General features: G+C 40.4%; 1 long non-coding RNA gene across 1 annotated transcript in view; it reads right to left on the bottom strand.

Moving 5' to 3' along the window:
• LOC117028696 (uncharacterized) overlaps positions 1-18,826 on the bottom strand; it is a 38,900-nt gene that overhangs the window by 14,442 nt on the left and 5,632 nt on the right. The window contains exons 2-3 of the long non-coding RNA XR_004424154.1: positions 11,601-11,738; positions 3,756-3,950 (exon numbers count right to left, since the gene is read on the bottom strand). This is a non-coding gene — a long non-coding RNA (uncharacterized LOC117028696). The remainder of the gene's footprint in view (positions 1-3,755; positions 3,951-11,600; positions 11,739-18,826) is intronic.

Here is an 18,826-nt window from a genome sequence, read left to right as displayed (position 1 = left end):
AGTGAGGAATAGCAACAACATAAATTCTTTATGTGTATGATCTCTTAATCCTCACACAGCTTTCTACAGGTACTGCTAGTCCCATTCCCATTTTAGAGATGAGAAATTGAGGCACAGATTGCTTAGGTAAACTGCCCAAGATCGCACAGCTATTAAATAAGTAGCAGAACCAGAACTGAATGTGCAGGCGGGCCAAATCCAGAACCACAGCCCTTCCCCTCGGCCTCCTGCTGCTGTGAAGAAGGAAGTATGTTCTTTCTGGGATAGAAGGTGTCCCCCGGCTGCCAAGTATTCCTCGGCTGTTCCTGAATTTATTCTACTTTGTCAGCCTACAGATCTGTTTGTTTGAAAGATAGCAGCTGTTTTTATTAGGAGCTTTCAGCACCTAAAAACACATCATTAAAATAACAATTCTCTTTGGGAATAAAGTCATAATTGGGCATGTATGATTGAGTTGACATCATCAGTCTTTCCAGACTGAACACTTCTGGGATGTGCGTGAGGAGCATTAGTCGCCTTGGTGGAAAGTCAGTCACACCTGCTGCTAGTGACTCTGATTTTATCCACTTCACACGCATAGAAAAATGCTCCCAGAGAGAACTCATGCCCACGTGTTCGCCCTACTTACTTGCACACACTCACCACACACGCAGAAAGAACCTCAAATATCTGTCCCCTTATACAGAGATAATCCACATCCATCAAAACTCACCCTGGGCCCCACAAACTCGCTCAGTACCCAGGGGCACACATGGGTTCAAGCCCCAGGTGAGAACAGATGAATTCCCAAAAGCAGGCAGAGTCAGACACATACAAACGTGCACATACACAGCAAGCACCTAACAATAATAGCTAATTTATCAGTGCTTACTGTATGCCAACCATTGTGCTAAGTGTCTTTGTTTTCCATCCTTTATCTTAAGTTATCCTCTCAGCTACCTGTAAGACACTTTTCTTTTTATTATCCACATTTCATAAATGGGAAAATGGAGCCAGAGTTAAAATAACACGTTCAAGGTCACACAGCTAAGTAGCAGTTGGGCTCCCCAGCTAGAATAGGGGTAGATCTCACACAGTTACCATCACCCCCTATACATACTTTGTGTCGTAAATATCTCACGTCCAAAACAGAACTCTTAATTCCCCGCAAAACCTGCTGGCCCCGCCCCCAGCCCCATCTCAGTGAACAGCCCTCACCGTCCTTCTGGCTTCCTAAAGCCCCAAACTAGGAGTCATCCTCAGTGCCCCCCATCCTTCAACCCCCCCCATTCCATTCCTCAGCAAGTTCTCCATCCGTCCAAAGCCCACACCTCCACCGCCACGGCCCCCTTCCCATCACCTACATCCCATGCTTGGGACATCGCAATGGCCTCTAACAGGTGCCCTGCCCCCTGCCCGCTCCCCTGCATCGTCTTTCCACACTGCAGGCTGATTTTGAGCGTTCAAAAGTATCAATGAAACCATGTCCCTCTACTGGCCTCCCAATGCGCTGTAAAAAAATAAATAAATAAACGGAGCCACGGCAAGATGGGAGTCGGAGCCGCCATCCCAGAGCAACTGCCTTGCCCGTCTAATGCCTCAAACCCTTGGAATATTAAAACAGGGCATAATACCATTGGACTGGGCCTGAAGCAACATTGTGTCCCAAAGAACTGTTTGCAAGGATAACAAGAAAGCAGATATTATGACTATCAGACTGATGACTACCTGACTGAAAATTAGAAACATTGTTTAGAATCAGTGTCACTGTGTTAGCTTATTACCATCTACCCTGTTTCCCTGAAAATAAGACCTAGCCGGACAATCAGCTCTAATGCGTCTTTTGGAGCAAAAATTAATACAAGACCCAGGCTTATTTTACTATAATATGAGACCAGGTCTTATATAACACAATATATAATATAACATAATACCAGGTCTTATATTAATTTTTGCTCCAAAAGACACATTAGAGCTGATTGTCTGGCTAGGTCTTATTTTCAGGGAAACACGGTAATAAAAATGCCTTCCTTGTACTAATGCAATTGTTCCCGTTCCCTTTCTCATAAATACCCCTTGCCTTTGCCTCCTAATCAGAATACTATTTGGGCTTTAGCCTGAATCAGTGCTTCCCAAATAGCTATTCTTTTTGATCTCCAATAAATGTCGTTGCCTTTCATTTGGTCCTCTTATTTTCAGGTTAGTAGCACTCAACAGAAGCCCAAGCTAACATTCTGTCCTATGGAGCCCAGATACGAAGTGGCCCGGCCTTCACCTTCTGCTCCGTCTCGTACGACTCCCCTTGCAGCCCACTGGTCTTCTTTCCCTTCCATCCTCACTCAACTTTGTTCCTGGCTTACAACCTGTATTACCTCAGCAGTTCCCTCGGCCTGGACTGTTTTCTTCTGACCTCCCCATGTCTGGCTCCTCCTGGGAGCATCTTGTGGAGACAGCCACCTGTCCTGCAAGTTCATGCTCCCCCTTCCAGAGCAGGGGTTGGCTTTCTATCCCCACCTGATTCCCAGTGTGACCATGCGGGCTCACGGTGGCCAAGTTCTTGCCAAAAGAAGAGAGTGGAAGGGCTGTGTATCACTGTCAGGCCCCAACTTTAAAAGAACACGTGTGCCTGTTCCACCCTTTTTCCTCTTCTCTTGCCAAAAGCAAAGAATTCTGAGGCCACAGGGGAAGACACAACCTCAAGATGAAAGGAGCCTGTATCCCCAAATCACCACAGGGAGGAAAGCCACTTGTTACCTAACTAAGAACCCTGTATTCATACTGGGCTGTTCCATGAGTGAGAAGTAAACTGCATTTAATGGGATTTCTTTGTTACGGCAGCTAGAGTTACTCTAACTAATACAGAGTCCCTGACCACTCAACCTAAAGAGCCACCCTGTCACCTTATCACAGCGCTCCGCATGACATTTATTACTGTTCCACGTGTTTCTTGTTTATTTACCTACCTTTCTCACCTGGAACATCATATCTATGGGAGCCATGACCTTATTTGCCTGACTCACTCCTGTACCCCTAGGACAGTGCCCGGCACGGAACAGGCAACCTATAGACATACTGTAATGAATGAATGAGTAAATGAATGTGCTCAGTACGTAGTTGTTGAATTGAGTAGGAGGAGCAAGAGTTGAGAGGCACAGGCTGCCGGAGAGGCCTTGGACTTATTTCCTTCGACTGGAATGCTACCCCTCGGACATCGGCCTGGCTCCCTCCTTCACGGATTTATACAAATGTTCCTTTCTCAGGGCAGCTTTCCCAGGCTACAGTTTTTAAATCCTACAGTTCTTACACACATACACACACTGCCTACCTTCTTTTTCTGCTTATTCTTCTTCATAGAACTTATCATCAAACATTGCGTCTTTTATTTGGTTAGTTAACTCTTTAGGACCTGAGGGTGGTCCTCCCCGACTCTCCAATAACACAAAAACTTGGTGAGGTTAAGGACTTTTGTCCATTTTGTCCATTATTGTATCCCCACTGCCTAGAATACTGCCCTGGCACATACAGGTACGAAATTAACATTTGGTGACAGAAGAAAGATAGGAGAGGAGGAGGGAAAGAGCAGAGGAAGAGAGGGTGGGAAAGAAGGTGCGAGGGAGGAAATTCAATTCTGTGAGTGGAAGAGGTGGGTAGATATGTAGGTGAGACATACAGGGTTTAGATTGGAACAAGAGAAAAATAGCCACATGAGCAGAAGACAGAATAACTAATTTCTAACAAAAATTTTCTGAATGAATTGAAACGTTTGATTCCATTACCATAGTTTTTATACTGTAATTCAGTGATGAAGGACTGTATCACGGACATGATGTCATGCTTTCACAGGTGCTGCCCACAAAATGAATGACCAACATGCTCAGCTATTTGTTTCTTCTGAAGTGATTCACCCAGTCGGCAATCAGAGTGGACTTCCCAAGAGCAAAATAGACTTGGAAGCTGGAAGAGAATTCATTCTGAAAAATAAAGGGGTAAAGTATAGTCAAGAATATTTATTAAGGAATGGAGGGAAGGAGGGAGGGAAAATTTTCCCAAATATGTTGGTCGCTGAAAGATATGAAATTCTAGTCTGTCAACTTTGGCCTCGATTGGCTCCAAGTAAGTCATTCACCCTGTGGGCTTTAGCTTTGTTCTATGTAAAATTAGGAGACCAGAGAGATGGTAACCTCAGAAGGTTAGCCACACAGACAGTAGGGTGGTCCAATATCAACCTGGGGCAGTCTAAAAGCCCGGGGAGGGAGGCTGTTCCCTTGTATCCACCCTGCTCATCCCTTCCCAAGGTCACAGCCACCACCACCAGACTGGTCCTCCATATCACATCATCGTAGGAGAGAATAAAAAATTGAGACATTCATATGCCAAGGACTCCCATCAATCCCGATGACCATGACATTAGAATCTCAATGAAATGGCCATAATTGTTAATGACTCACTGAGGAATAGCCTGCTCCTCTGCCAGGGTGTTTTGGCTGGTAGCGGCAGTGCAGCAGAAACACAATTTCTTTGAACTGGCATGAGCACAGTATGACTTGGCCTGTTGCCTCCCACCCACCAGCCCCGCCCTTTTTTTAAGTGCAAAGCTTCTGGAGATGCAGAAGAACACAGGACCGTGGGAACCACTGCATATAGAGTCTAGACCTGCTCCTTAAGCACTATGATTTAATAAATACATGTCTAGTGATTTTTCATTGATGTAAGTTCCATGCGGGCAATTACCAGACTTATTTTGTTCACTATTGGATAGTTAGTGACTGATCATAAATTGCTGAATGAGTAAATGAAATAAAGTCAATAAACCTGACACTCAGGTTCAGCAAAGCAAGTGGATCGGTCTGAAAACCCATTAAAATAGAAAACCTGAAGTAAGATCGTAAATAGTAGTTACTCCACAAGAATTCCGCCTCCATTAATACGAACAGAAATCAACCCCTTATTGCTTTAATTATTTCACCATCAAATATGATCGGCAGAATTTGATTTTCTGTTCTATTGGCACCTTGCCCCCTTTCAGTTTATGCTCAGCCAAGTAGCCAGAGTGAGCCTGTCAAATACGTCATATAGGTCATTGCTCTGCTCAGAACAGTGAAAGCCCAAGCCCTTACAGTGACCTGTGAGACCAGACAAAGCTCACAGCCTTCCCCATCCACTACTTCTGCAGTCTCACCATCGCCCGCCCTACAGCTCTGACTTCGTTCCCGCAGCCTGGCCGCCCTGCCATTCCTCCAGCCTCAGGACCTCTGCATTTGCTGCTCCCTCTGTCTGGGATATCCTTCTGACCCCTATTTGCATAGCTTGCTCCCTCATCTACTTCCAGTAGTTACCCAAATGCTTCCTTTTCTCCTACCAGATGGCCTGCTCCCTTTCAAGGTTTCATCTTTCTCCATAGTCCTTAAAGGCACCTGACTTACTATATTTTACATATTTATTATGTTTATTGCCAGTCTCTATAATGTAAGCTCCATGGAGGAAGGGATTTTTGTCTCTCTTTTTTTTTCATCCTGTATCCCTTTAGTCTTTTTTCTATGGATTTTCACAGTAGACCTTAGAATATATGAAGGTCTGACAATTAAGTTCACGAACTTGCCACCATGTGCTTACACTGGCAGCACTGTACAAACAGCTCAGTAAGGTTTCATAACCTTGGTACATCAGTGTCTCACAGCTGTGTTCCTGTCGACCTGTGGTAATGTCTTGCTGACTGGTGTTCATTATTGTTGTGTATTGTTGTGTGCCATCACGAGAATGTCTGAGCTTGAATTAGAGCAATGAACAAACATTAAATTTCTTGTTAAACTTGGCAAAAGTGGATGTGAAATTAGGGACATGTTAGTCCAAGTTTATGGGGATAATGCCATGAAGAAAATAGCAGTGTACAAATGGATTAAACATTTTTCTAAGGGGAGAGAACACATCACTGATAAAGAGAGGTCAGGGCAGCCAGTAACAAGGAGAACTGACAAAAACATTGCAAAAATTCATCGAATTGTATGTCAAAATCGTCAGCTGACTGAGAAGCGTAGCAGACCAAGTAAACATCGATAGAGAAACAGTTAAGGAAATCTTAACTGAAAATCTTGGCATGAGAAAGGTGTGTGCAAAAATGGTCCCAAAGGAGTTCACCGATAAACAAAAGCAAAGGAGAATCGAAGTTTGCCAAGACCTTTTGGAGAGGCAAGACAGTGTTTTGGGCCATGTTATCACTGGTGATGCAACATGGGTGTACTAATACGGTTCTGAAACAAAGCATCAAAGTACACAATGGAAGTCAGCCAATTCTGTACGACCAGAAAAGTTCCGTCAGTCCAAATCAAGGGTCAAAACGATGTTGCTACCCTTTTTTCATATCAGAGGGATTATTCATTATGAATGTGTACCAACTGGACAAACAGTTAACCCAGTTTACTCTGTGGAAGTGCTGAAAAGGCTGCGTGAAAAAGTTAGACGACCTGAACTTTTCGCCAACAATTCATGGCTCTTGCATCACGGCAATGCACCAGCTCATACGGCACTGTCTGTGAGGGAGTTTTTAGCCAGTAAACAAATAACTGTATTGGAACACCCTCCCTACTCACCTGATCTGGTCCCCAATGACCTCTTTCTTTACCTGAAGATAAAGGAAATATTGAAAGGAAGACATTTTGATGACATTCAGGACATCAAGGGTAATACAAAGACAGCTCTGATGGCCATTCCAGAAAAAGAGTTCCAAAGTTGCTTTGAAGGGTGCACTAGACACTGACATCGGTGCATAGCTTCCCAAGGGGAGTACTTCGAAAGTGACCATAGTGATATTCAGCAATGAGGTGTGCAGCACTTTTTCTAGGATGAGTTCGCGAACTTAATTGTCAGATCTCGTATACTCGTAATTAGGCTACATCATTAGACTAGGGTCTTAATGATTTCAAGAACGAACAGAAAATGGAAACATTGCAAAGCATTCTGTGGTTCCTTTCAAAATGAGAGGAAGAAAAGAATACTGTTGCTCTAGATGGTTGGTTATTAAGACAGTGCTTTGAAACTTCAGAAGGCCCTTTTCTGTCACCTGCGCACACAGTTCAGGAACTCAGAGGGGACAGCATTGTCTCCCACCAGCAAAGCAAACAATACCCTGAATGTTTCCACACAGCTCAGCTCAAAGGACTCATTTCATTGTTGTATTTTTATTGGGCACAATTGGAGTTGTTTAATTGCAATAGATTTTATTACATCTCATCCACTCCAAAATACCTAAATTATAAACTGAGTGAGCTATAATTCATACACCCCCCAACATCACCATTTTAGAGTGCACAATTCAGTGGTTTTCAGTATATCCACAGGGCTGTTCAAATAGCACCACCATCTAATTCAAGAACATTTTCAGCACCTCAAAAAGAAACTCCACACCCATTAGGGGTCCTTCTCTATTTTCCCTCCACCCTCGGCCCCTGGCAGCCACTAACCTACTTTCTGTCTCTACGGCTTTGCCTATTCAAACCTGAGATTTTTAACACATGACCTATACGTTTCATAGTCCTTATCTAATAGTCTTTAATATCTTGACTGAGCACCATGTTGTGTTAACCAAACAACTCATCTTTCTCTTGGCAGGGGTTCCGAGCATCACAAGAATTTTGGTAATTGCACCTCCATGGGCTAAAATGACGGGTGCTGAGATGGGGCAGAGATGGTGGAGGACAGCCCTGAGCCATCCAACCACTGTGGCCTTATTTCAAACCATAAAACTCTCCCAGAATAAATAAGATCTGTGGTAATAACTGAAGGATGAGGATGGAAGAAATAAACCTATCTGAAGAAGCCCCCTCTTTCTAGGGATGAGACTGGGATGGACACGCAGACAAGCCCCATTCATACTTCACCCCTCAGCCTCTTCATGCCTGTGGGTGGTGAACGGACTATGTCATTGCCCAGGGTTGGAAAAGATTTGGGGCTTTTAATGTAGAGGACCCTGGATAAAACATGAAGGAGTACACGCTTTGGGTAAGGTAACTCCATTCCTTAGACACAAACACAAATAGTGACATGGCCCAGAGTAGACGTTTAGTTAGTACAGGCTGAATATCTTAATGTAATTAAGAATAAGCTGACGATGTATGAGGAAGCTCTTTGTAAAATACATAATACTGTACAGAGCCATTATTCCTATTTCCTCATCTAATTTCTTCTCCTCAAAGTCATTCTATCATTGTCAGGAATTACTTAGACCAAATTTGATCTATGGGAGAGAAACAAGGCAAACACTCTGCCCCCCAGGAGTTTCCAATCTTCTTGAGGAGACTGAAGAAAGTCTGTGAAATAGCCAGGAAACCTTTGCAGATGCAGAGCGCTATCTGATCAGGAAAGTCTAAGCCAGGTGTGGCTTTCAGGGAGCCTGTGTTGCAGGAAGGGACGGGCATAGAGTGAGGGAAATGAGGGAACATACTCCAAATTTGAGGAATCACTTTTACTAAAGTCAGGTTTTTTTCCTTGAGCCCAATTGAAAGGTTTGAGATTTCTTGACATCTTACTTGAGCACAGAGTCTAAACTGGAAACTGCTGGGGCACCATTAAAATCAAATTCCGCATCCTTTGAGACAAACCTCTCCAAGATTTCAAAGGTTCTGTTTGACTCCTTGGAAATAACAAACACCTCCTGGCACTTCTCAGTAAACTGCATGATAAAAACGTGCTTGTAGTCTTTATAGTCAAAAAGATAACTTTTAGTATCTTAGTTTTCAAGTTTCACATTTTCAATTACATGTGATTATTATAAACGCCCAGGAGCTTTGCGCAGTGGCAGTATCGTACGTAGCCAATGAGGTTTATCCGAGGTGCGATTATTGCTAATAAACGCCCCGGAAGGGATCTGCCCTTCTGTATCTACGTCACCTTCTTTCTATGTTGGCACCACATTGCACAGCCCATTCCATGTTCTAATGAAAGCAAACTACTTAATCTTCCTAATGCTCTGTGTACTTGAAATCCTACTTAGGATTCCAAGGTATTGCATGACCTCAGAATGACAAAAGCAAAAAAATAAAATTAGATTTGCTACATATGTTACCTCATCGTTTCAGATTGTTAGCTAAGGTTGAAGATACCTAATTCAGTGGTGTGGGGTATGTGTGCCTGTCCGTCTATGGCAGGGGTTAGGGAAGACGCCCTAATCCTAATTTTTAGGGTAAGATGCCCTAATCCAATGACAACCATGGGTGCAGTTACAACTTCACCGTTGGGCAAGTCCCTTAATCTCTCTGGTAAAATAAGGTGCAGGTCCAGACAACTGGATCATCGCTGAGATGATTCTAAACATACAGTGATTCTAAACTCATTGCCTAAAGTCAGTGTGTTCTGGGCTGCCAAAGTACCCTCCTGTCTCTGGAGACACCTATATTCCCTGGGGGTGGGCAAGTAGGGGATAGGCAAGGGGGCGGGGGGCTTTTTAGGCAGGAAACAGGACACCAGGTAGATTAGCCTGAGACTTCTGAGATACTCACCTTGTACCTCCACAGTTAACTGGGCTGCCCTGTGGTTCATAGGAGGCCCAGAACGACCCGGGGGAACTACAATCTGGTCAAGGTGAACTTCCAATTTCAAAATCTTAGACAGAATTTGGGATTACCCCACAGTTCAATGGGTCTCTCCTGAGCTAAACGAACATCACCAACTAATATCAGTATCTCCAAGGATTCAGAAGTGCTTCAAAGGGTCAAGGGTATGAACTGATACCTCGACATTGCCTTATAATAACGACCAGCTGCCCAAATGGCTTATTGCTACCCAAGCTGTGAGATGTTGAAATGACCTGGGTGATTAAAGAGTATCAAAGATCCAAAAGAAAAATAATTTAGCACTTCTTTCTAAAGAATCTATCCATTCTGTACTTTCTAATTCAGACATTTATTCCACCTATTATACATTCAAATTTAAAGTCTAAAATAAGCTAATCTTTCAATAATAACCAAAATCAAAGACTAGGGAGACTACTATGGAAAAATGATCTGTCCCTAATCCAAATATACAGAAAGGCTTAATACTGGAACACCTTAGTAAATATTAATCAATGGATACAGTTCAAATTGAGATAGTTGATTAACCATATTAACCATATTAACCATATTTCAGGCTTTAGCCAAATATATATACAATAACTCATTCGTTACTCTTCATTCTCATTAGCTATTTACCTTGTGCCTGATATGTGTCAGGCACTGTTTTCAGGTCCTTTACACACAATATTACTCTCAAGGTGGTTAATGTTAACACATTATATAGAAGAACAAAGGCTTACTGTTATGAAATTATTTGTTCAAGGTCACACAGCTAGGAACTGAAAAATCTGGCATCTGAGAACATATCTGTCCTTAGACATTCTATTACAAAACTCCAAGCCTGTTGTAAATATTCATGATACTTTTTGGCTGCCCACAGGTCTTCACCCAACCCTACTTTCAGTAACAGCCCCAGATTGTTATTTGACATCCCACCCTGTCCCAACTCTCAATTCATGTTATTCCAGTGAGTCTGACTCCACTTCCTGCTCTAACAGTGGCATGTGACCCAGGATTAGCCAATCAGAACATCATATTCTCTTGGCATCAGTGACTGAGTCAGATACAAGAATATGGTCCAGGTCAGGCTAATCAGAAATGGACTCAGTGCTAGGACTCTAGCCATTTCTGCTGGACTTGAACCTGGAGCATCTTCCTTTCGTGACGGAGGAGCCAGGGAGTTAAGGCACCATCAGGAGAGCAGAGCCACGCTGAGAAAGAATGAGAAACCAGGGCCTGGTAATATCATTTGAGCCGCTGGATGAAGCCTGAGCTGAACCAGACCCAATGTCGGGCTTTAGAGTTATATAAGCTAATAAATTCCCTTTTTATTGAAGCCAGTTTGAGTCACTTAAAACCAAAAGATTTATGCTTGATACAGTGTTCTTTTCCAGGGCTCCAAAATCATTTGACTTGTTGGCAGAGTTTTGTTTGACCAGCACAGGTGGGATTTCACCTGCCCTTACCCCACGCCTCCCACCCAACACTGCATTTGAATGACTTTAGGTGGGTCAACTCTTCCCATTCACTACAGGTCCATCTGCTCCCTGTCATATGACAAGGAATATTGCCTACCGGGTCCCTGGAAGCCTTTGAGAATATCCCACCTGCTGTCATTTTGTATTCCCACATTATTTGGGCCCTTACAACAGTTATTTATAACTTTTTGGGGGATCACTGAACCTTTTCACAACCTGATCAAAGACACAGGCCATCTTCCTACTGCCAAAACACACATATGCATACAAACGTTCTGGTCTTCATATAATTTTAAGGGTATCACAGATCCCTCCTGAAGTCTGTCTACATAAAGTCTGTCGTATTTTGATATTGCTCTTCTATTTTAAATCTGGTACATGTCCATATGACACTATTTTCAAAAATAAAGGAAACAGTTTCATTTAGAGGCAATAGGATGTTAGGCAGTGCTTCTCAAGCTTTAATGTGCATGCAATTCCTTTGGTCATCCTATTAAAATGCAAATTCTAATTCAGCAGACCGGCAATGGGGCCCAAGATCCTGCATTTACAACAAGCTCCCAGGTGATGCTGAGGCTATTGGTCCATGGATGATTACCTTCTGAGTAGTCAGGGTGAAGGAGAACGAGCAGGGATTTTGGAGTCAGAAGGACCTGGGTTCAGATCTTGAAATGGTCCCACGCTGATGATGACATCAAGTGAGTTAAGTGTCATACAGCAGCTTTCATTTGTTCATCTGTAAAACAGGAATTATAGGACCTAAGACCTTGCATGGCTAAACGTTGTAGATTAAATGTTGTAACATACACAAAGCACTAGACCAGGCGTGTCAAAACTGCGGCCCGCGGGCCAACTGCAGCCCGCAATCCGTTGTTAATTGACCTGCAGCAAATTCCAAAAATAGATTTAGTTTATTTAAATAAACCAGGTGAGGCAATACGTGCTTCACCTCGAGTGAGTGGCCCGGCTGTTTGTGTATTTTACCGCATATGGCCCGTGGTGAAAAACGTTGAAAAAAGTTTGGACACCCCTGCACGAGACAGTAAAAGTCAGTTCTGATGCCTTCATATCAGTTTCTCAACCTCGGCCATCGTGACTTTAGGAATGGATAATGCTTTATTACGGGAAGCTGTCCTGTGCACCGTAGGGTGTTTAACAGTATCCCTGAGCTCCACCCACTGGGTGCCACTAGCACGCCAACCACGACACAGTAAATGTCTTCAGACATGGACAAATGTCCCTCTGGGGGCAAAATCGGCCCTGGTTGAGAACCTCTGCTCTAGCTCTACAGAAAAGATCTACAACTGCCGATATTTCAGGTCTTCTGTGAGCACCTTAACTTCCTAAATAGTTTTCCATGATCCATTATTTGCTCTTAATTTCAGTTTCAAAAAATCTTCAAATGAAGAAATTCATGTTACAGGAATATGGTAACGATTTTAAATGCTTAAGGAATATTTTCAATCATTTTAAAATTCCTTTCACAAGGACATACAAAATACATTATTAACCTTATGCTGATAATAGATTTAGCTATCTCCATATTTACTATCCTATATTTTCAGTCATGAAAGTGGCTGGGTCAAGTTTTTCTATATCAACCAACCGGTCCTTGAAAACAAGCTCACCCAACTCGTGGGGATCTCGATAAAATCTGACAGGGAGCCCTTTGATAATAATCTTGACTTTAAGCTTTCCAATCCTTCATTTTTTGTCATCACTCATCAGAGAACCTGAGGACAGCCTATTCTCCTTGTCTAAAGCCTTCAGCAGCATATTTCTGGTCCTAAAGTTAAAATACCGAAATTGATACTCATTTAGAAATACTGCCTGGATGATCTCAAACTCCATCAGGCTGCCGATGGGATTCTCCAGGACGCAAGGATAACCGGGTTTTGCAGCAACATAGAGATTCTGTTTTACTGTGGATAAACTTGACAAGTCAGTGGCTTTTGCGAACACGAAAGGTGAATAGTCAGGGTGAAAGTCCCCATATGTCTCACCCAGCATGCAGAGGAAGAAGGAAAAACAGCTGTTCACATAGTCAAGCCAGAGCTCCAGATGTTGGGAGTGGAGACAAAATGATGTCTAAACAGGTTGGATGGTAAAGGTGCTTGGGCCTTCAATGACAACCACCTCAGGTCTACAGTTTTGACACACGTGCCCCGGGAACTACAGAGTTCATTAAGCTGAGGGAAGATGGCGTTGGCCAAAGTCTCTCTGTTCTTGAAAATCATTCAGAGTTGAGCAGATGTAAGGTTGAATGGGTGTCTGGGGCTTTAAAATGAATTTGGCATACCAGTCTGCGTTCTCATTTGCCTGCTGGTTTATTTCACTTTGCTCAAGGATGACATCACACTTAAAACACAACAATTTTCACCTTGGCACAGCCACCAATCTCCACTGCTTCTAAGACTTCCCCCTAATTATGTTTGCTACAAAGAGATTGAAATCATTCCCCAGAATTGCTTCCTTCTTACCGACGATTGAAGGTTTGAAATGCCAACCAGCGGACAGATCAGAGTTGAAAACAATCTCAATTAAGTTAGCACTGAAAAAGGAAGAAAAAACACATTCATTTTAGGAAGACAGCAAGTTCATGTCTCCCCTGTTCTCCCAAAACTGCTTTGGAAGAGCTGAGAGCCATGAGGGGAGTGGACACTGGACAGAGCTCTCCCTCTTTTCCCCAGCCTCCCATTCTGCCTTCCCCTGATCCTTAGCCAGCTGCTACTTCTGCCCCCTACGGATTTGAAAATTATGCAAGGGGTCTTGCTGAGAGTGTGAAAAGGAAGACAAACCCAGAAAAGTAGCCTTAGGTATCTAGGAGCAGAACAAGCCACGACCTGTGACTGTGACCCAAAGCAAGAATGAAAATAGGTATGAAGTTGACATCAGGACAAAGAAACAAAGTATGATAAGGCCCAAGACCAGGAATGCACCTGGCAACTGAGAGGCAACGAAGTCTGGATCTAAGAACCTTGCGGAGTTTTGTGCTTTTTCTCCTTCTTCTTCTTCTTTTTAATCTTAAATTCAGCTAATGGAAAAACACACACCCTCTAACAATAATGTAGATATGCTTGCATCTAGCTCAGAAACAAAAAATTAAATGAAAACAACTAGTTGAATGAGATTTTTCTTGATGCAAACTATTTCCACACCAAAGGTTGCTTTTGGGGTTATGTTTGGTGCTTTCACCTATGGAGAAACATATCATGTAATAATGCATAGGGCAATTTTTCATCAAGATCATCTGACAACTATATAATAATGCAGTGCCTTTTTAAAAAGTGTTAATACTTTTGCATTTAATTGTCACAATAATCCTATGATAGATAATATTACCACCCGACTTTACAGATGAAGAAACAAAAGTTCATACAGGATAAGCAACATGTCAGAAGTTACTTGGCTAATGAGCCAGGATCTAAAACACAGGTCAGCCTGACTCCAGAACACATACATTATACTGCCTTCATTATTATAGAGATAAGACTCTAAGTCACGAGACACTATATCTTTATGGATGGGAAACACCTACCCAATAAACACTGTTGTAAAAAACAGGTGGTGATTTGAAAAAATTAATTTCCATTATCCTACACTATTGTACCAAAAATAATTCTGAAAAATGACAGAATGGGCATCATGGGTGCTTAATTCATATATTTCTCACCAGCCACCTACATAGAAGGCTAGAATTAGATTAACAGCCCTCGAAAATACCCACTTTCTCTTATTCCCATGTCATCAGACGTCATTTCTATCTCAGTTACTATCATGTCCCCAACACCTAGTATAATGACTGGCTCACAGTAGGTGTTAGGTAAATATTTGTTGCATGAAAAATTTTAATATAATTTTTAATGAAAAAAACATAATTAAATATTTATTAAACCTGGAGAGGACTTCCAAAAGTCATAAGCTGTAAAAGAAACCACAAAAGAAAAGATGGCGACATAATTACATTTTTTAAAAACTTAAAAGGCATACAAACTATAAAAAATATTTGCTACAAATAAATTTATCTTTATTCCAAGAAAAAGACTGACACCCTAGTAGACTACTAAGTGAAATATACAAATAGAGAAAAAGAAAAACAATGCCAGAATGCATATAAAAGCATATTCAACATTTCTAGAATTGAAAGAAATTTAAAAATAAGTAATGATATCGATTGTTTTTAAAGTATAGCTAATCTAAATATTGGTGAAACTTCTATCTCCTATGTAGCTATGGAACTGTAAATTATTAATTTTGGAAAACTAGTGGAAAGTATATTTGGAAACTAAATGGCAATGTGCTTCAAAATATATTATTTATAATTGTTGACTCAATGATCCTACTTTCTGAGAATTACTGCAGGGAACTAATCAAAATAGTGAAAAACTACAGTCATTAAGATGTTCACTGCATTGTTTATGATAGAAAAAATGACAAAAGAAAGAAAACAAACTAGTCTTCACTAAGGGAATAACTAAGAGGATAAAAGTACAACCACTGAAGGCAGCTGGTGCATCTACTAAAAAGACAGTTGTGGATCCCTGTTTCCAGCCATGCTAGAATAACAGGGACTAGACTTGCTTACCCACTTCAAAAATAAGAAAACTGGACAAAATATGTGAAACACCTGTTTTCAGACATTAGACATCTGGCAGTCCAGGAGTGTAACCCCTGAGAGAAGTAAACTAGAGGAGCTATACTATTATCAGAAAAAGCAGACTTCAGAAGAAGAGTATTACTCAGACTAGAGAGTGACATTACATTATGATAAAGTAGTCCACCCAGAAGATGTAATGCACCCTAAGAGTGTATGCACCCAACAACAGAGCTTCAAAATACGCAAAGCAAAAACTGAGACATAGACAGACCCTTAACATAGTTAGAGATTTCAACATTCCTCTCCCAGTAATTGATAGTTCAAGTAGACAGATAATCATCAAGGATATTCAAGATCTGAGAAACACTACCAAAACAACTTGACCTTATTGCCGTATTTTAGAATATTCCACCCAACAACCACAGAATACAGGTTATTTTCAAGCACCCATAGAACAAGGACCATATTCTAGGCCAGGGGTTAGCAAATGACAGCCTGAAGGCTAAAGCCCACCTGTTGGCTATGTTTATAAAGAACATTTTATTGGAACACAGCGACTCCCATTCATATCCTAAAGTTCATACTACAACAGCTAAGTTGACAGGGACCATAATAGGTACAAAGCCTAAAATATTTCCCATCAGGCCCTTTAAACAATAAATTGCCAACCTCCATTCTAGGCTATAAACCAAAAAGTCAACAAAGCTGAAAGAACTGAAATCACATACATGTTCTCTAACCACAGTGGAATTGAATTCGAAATTGATAATAAAACGATACTTGAAAAATTCACAATCTTTGGAAATTAAACATTACATTTCTAAATAACTCGTTGAAGAGGAAGTCAAAAGAAATATTAGAATGGTGACAGAAGGCCGATCACTGATTTCCTGGTGAAGGATGGGCGAAGAAATTACTGGGGAGTTCACAGGGAACTCTTTAGGGCGATGGGAAAGTTCTATCTTAATTAGCGTGGTGGTTAGGTGTAGGCATTCATCAAAACTTATCAACTGAATATTTTAAACAGGTGCACTGTGTTTTATGTAAATTACACCAAAATAAAGTTAATTTTTTAAAAATTTAAGAACTACATAGCAAGAGGAGAGTGTTTGTAAGTAAGGATTAAGTGGAAAAGAAAAAAATAAGTATACGCCACAATAACAATAGTGCTAATAAAACATGGCTAAATATGGGAATCAGTACAGACGTTAAAGGTACAAGCTCAGAAGAACCCCCTGGATTCAAGTCCTTACAGTAAGTTTCTTAAATTCACTGTGCTTCAGTTTCCTCATCTGCAAACTAGGGATAACAGTACCTATGTCATAAAATGGTTGAGGAGATTAAACAAGTTATTAGGTGCAAAATGTTAAGAACAGTGCCTATAACAAATATTCAGTGAATGTTACCTATCTTAATTAGAACAAATGCATATGAAGAAAAAACAGGACAGAAAATGATAAAGTAGCTGTGTTAGAATGGTGAGATTATAGCAAATCTATTTTTCTAAACAAAATGACTGTAAATTATAATTATAGTATTTTATAATTAGAATTTTAAGTCAAAAATAATAATAATCACATCCACAATTGCTGTTTTTGCAGAAAGAGGGGGTTAACTGGGGAAAAGCAAAGACAAAAAACATAGGAGACCTAAATGGAAGTAGGACATGACTTTTTTTGTTTAAAACAATTTAAGTCAAAAAAATTTGGAGTCAATATAAACCTAGCCTCATGGTCTGACTCTGACACTATTTCCTGCAGTTGTAAATCTGGAAATAATGACCACACCCATTGGGCGGGATTAAGAGACTTTGTATAATAAGCACCTCATAAATTTTTTAAATTAAAATTTGTTTTAATACTGCTAAAATGGACTTCTCATTAAGAAATATCCTTCCCACAGATTTCTTAAGCAAGTTATCATGGTTTAATTTACATTTTACAATCTACAAGGTACACACTAAGCCCTTAATAAATGTTTGCTATTTCTATTGTTTTCAGTGTCAATATTACCTCTACCAAAAATGTTTGACTTCATATTTTGCGATAAAGCAGCCTCAATGTTATCACTGTATTTATGACTGCACTTTATAACTAAAAGTTCTGAGAATATCAATTAACTGGTCAAATGTTCCTCTGACCTTTTACGGAAATTTCAATATTTTAAGCCTTAGAAATTTCTATATTCAAATGCCACACTCTCTACTCCCAATGATCACTGCATCTAATTTGAGTAATTTTACTCTGACAGCCCCAAACTGTACCTTTTCTTTTAAGCTTTTTTATGTTTAAAATGTAAATCAGTGGGAATGTAAATTGGTACAACTTTCCGAGAGGGCAATTTGCTAGTGTACATTAAAAGCCTTTTAAAACAAGTCATGTATTTTTACCAAGCATTTCAATTTTAAGAGTTTATTCTATAATACTTGTCTTTAAGGATTTTTTTCTAAGGATTTTCATTGCAGAAATATTTATAATGGTTTAAAAAATGGTAACAAATTAAAGGTCTCAAAATAATAAATCGGATAATTATGACATAGTCATGACATGAAATAATGTACACCCATTAAAAGGTATCTTGTAAAAATATTTGTTTTTAACAACGTTAGCACATATTGGCAAGTGAAAAAGGCAGTTATAAAACAGTGTTATTGTGTGATCCTAATTTTAATTTTAAAATATCTATGTTAAATATTAACAAAGACACCAAGATGGTAATAGTGCTATATCTAATAAAGGCATATGGGTTATTTTAATTTCTTCCTTGACCTTTTTTTAATTTCCAAATTTTTTACAACACACATCTGTGACTTGAAATCATTAAAATTTTTTTCTTTAAAAAAAAGGCTTTCAAACTCTTTCAGGTAGTCAAGAGGTATGTGGTAGGTAAAACAATGTAAGACATTTTTAAAATATGAGTTCTACATTGTTCTGCCATTACCTGACTCTGGGATCTCATTTAATTTCTCTGGACCTCAAATTTCATAAGATTTTTTTTTTTTTAGAAAAGGAAGACTGGGGAGGCTTGAAATGGGAGTATAAATTGGTATAGCCATTTTTGTAGAGGAAATGCTAAATATCCATGAAATTTTGAATGCACATACTCTTTGACCTAACTATTCCAAAACTAAAAATTTATCTTCCAGATAAACTTGCACAAATGCGAAAACCTGTGCATATTAAAACATTCCCTGCAGCACTGTCATAGCAACAAACTGGAAACAAGAC

Source organism: Rhinolophus ferrumequinum, chromosome 10 (assembly GCF_004115265.2).
Source record: "Rhinolophus ferrumequinum isolate MPI-CBG mRhiFer1 chromosome 10, mRhiFer1_v1.p, whole genome shotgun sequence".
In the NCBI taxonomy this organism is placed as follows: Eukaryota; Metazoa; Chordata; class Mammalia; order Chiroptera; family Rhinolophidae; genus Rhinolophus; species Rhinolophus ferrumequinum.
This window is presented reverse-complemented; position numbering and strand designations above follow the sequence as displayed.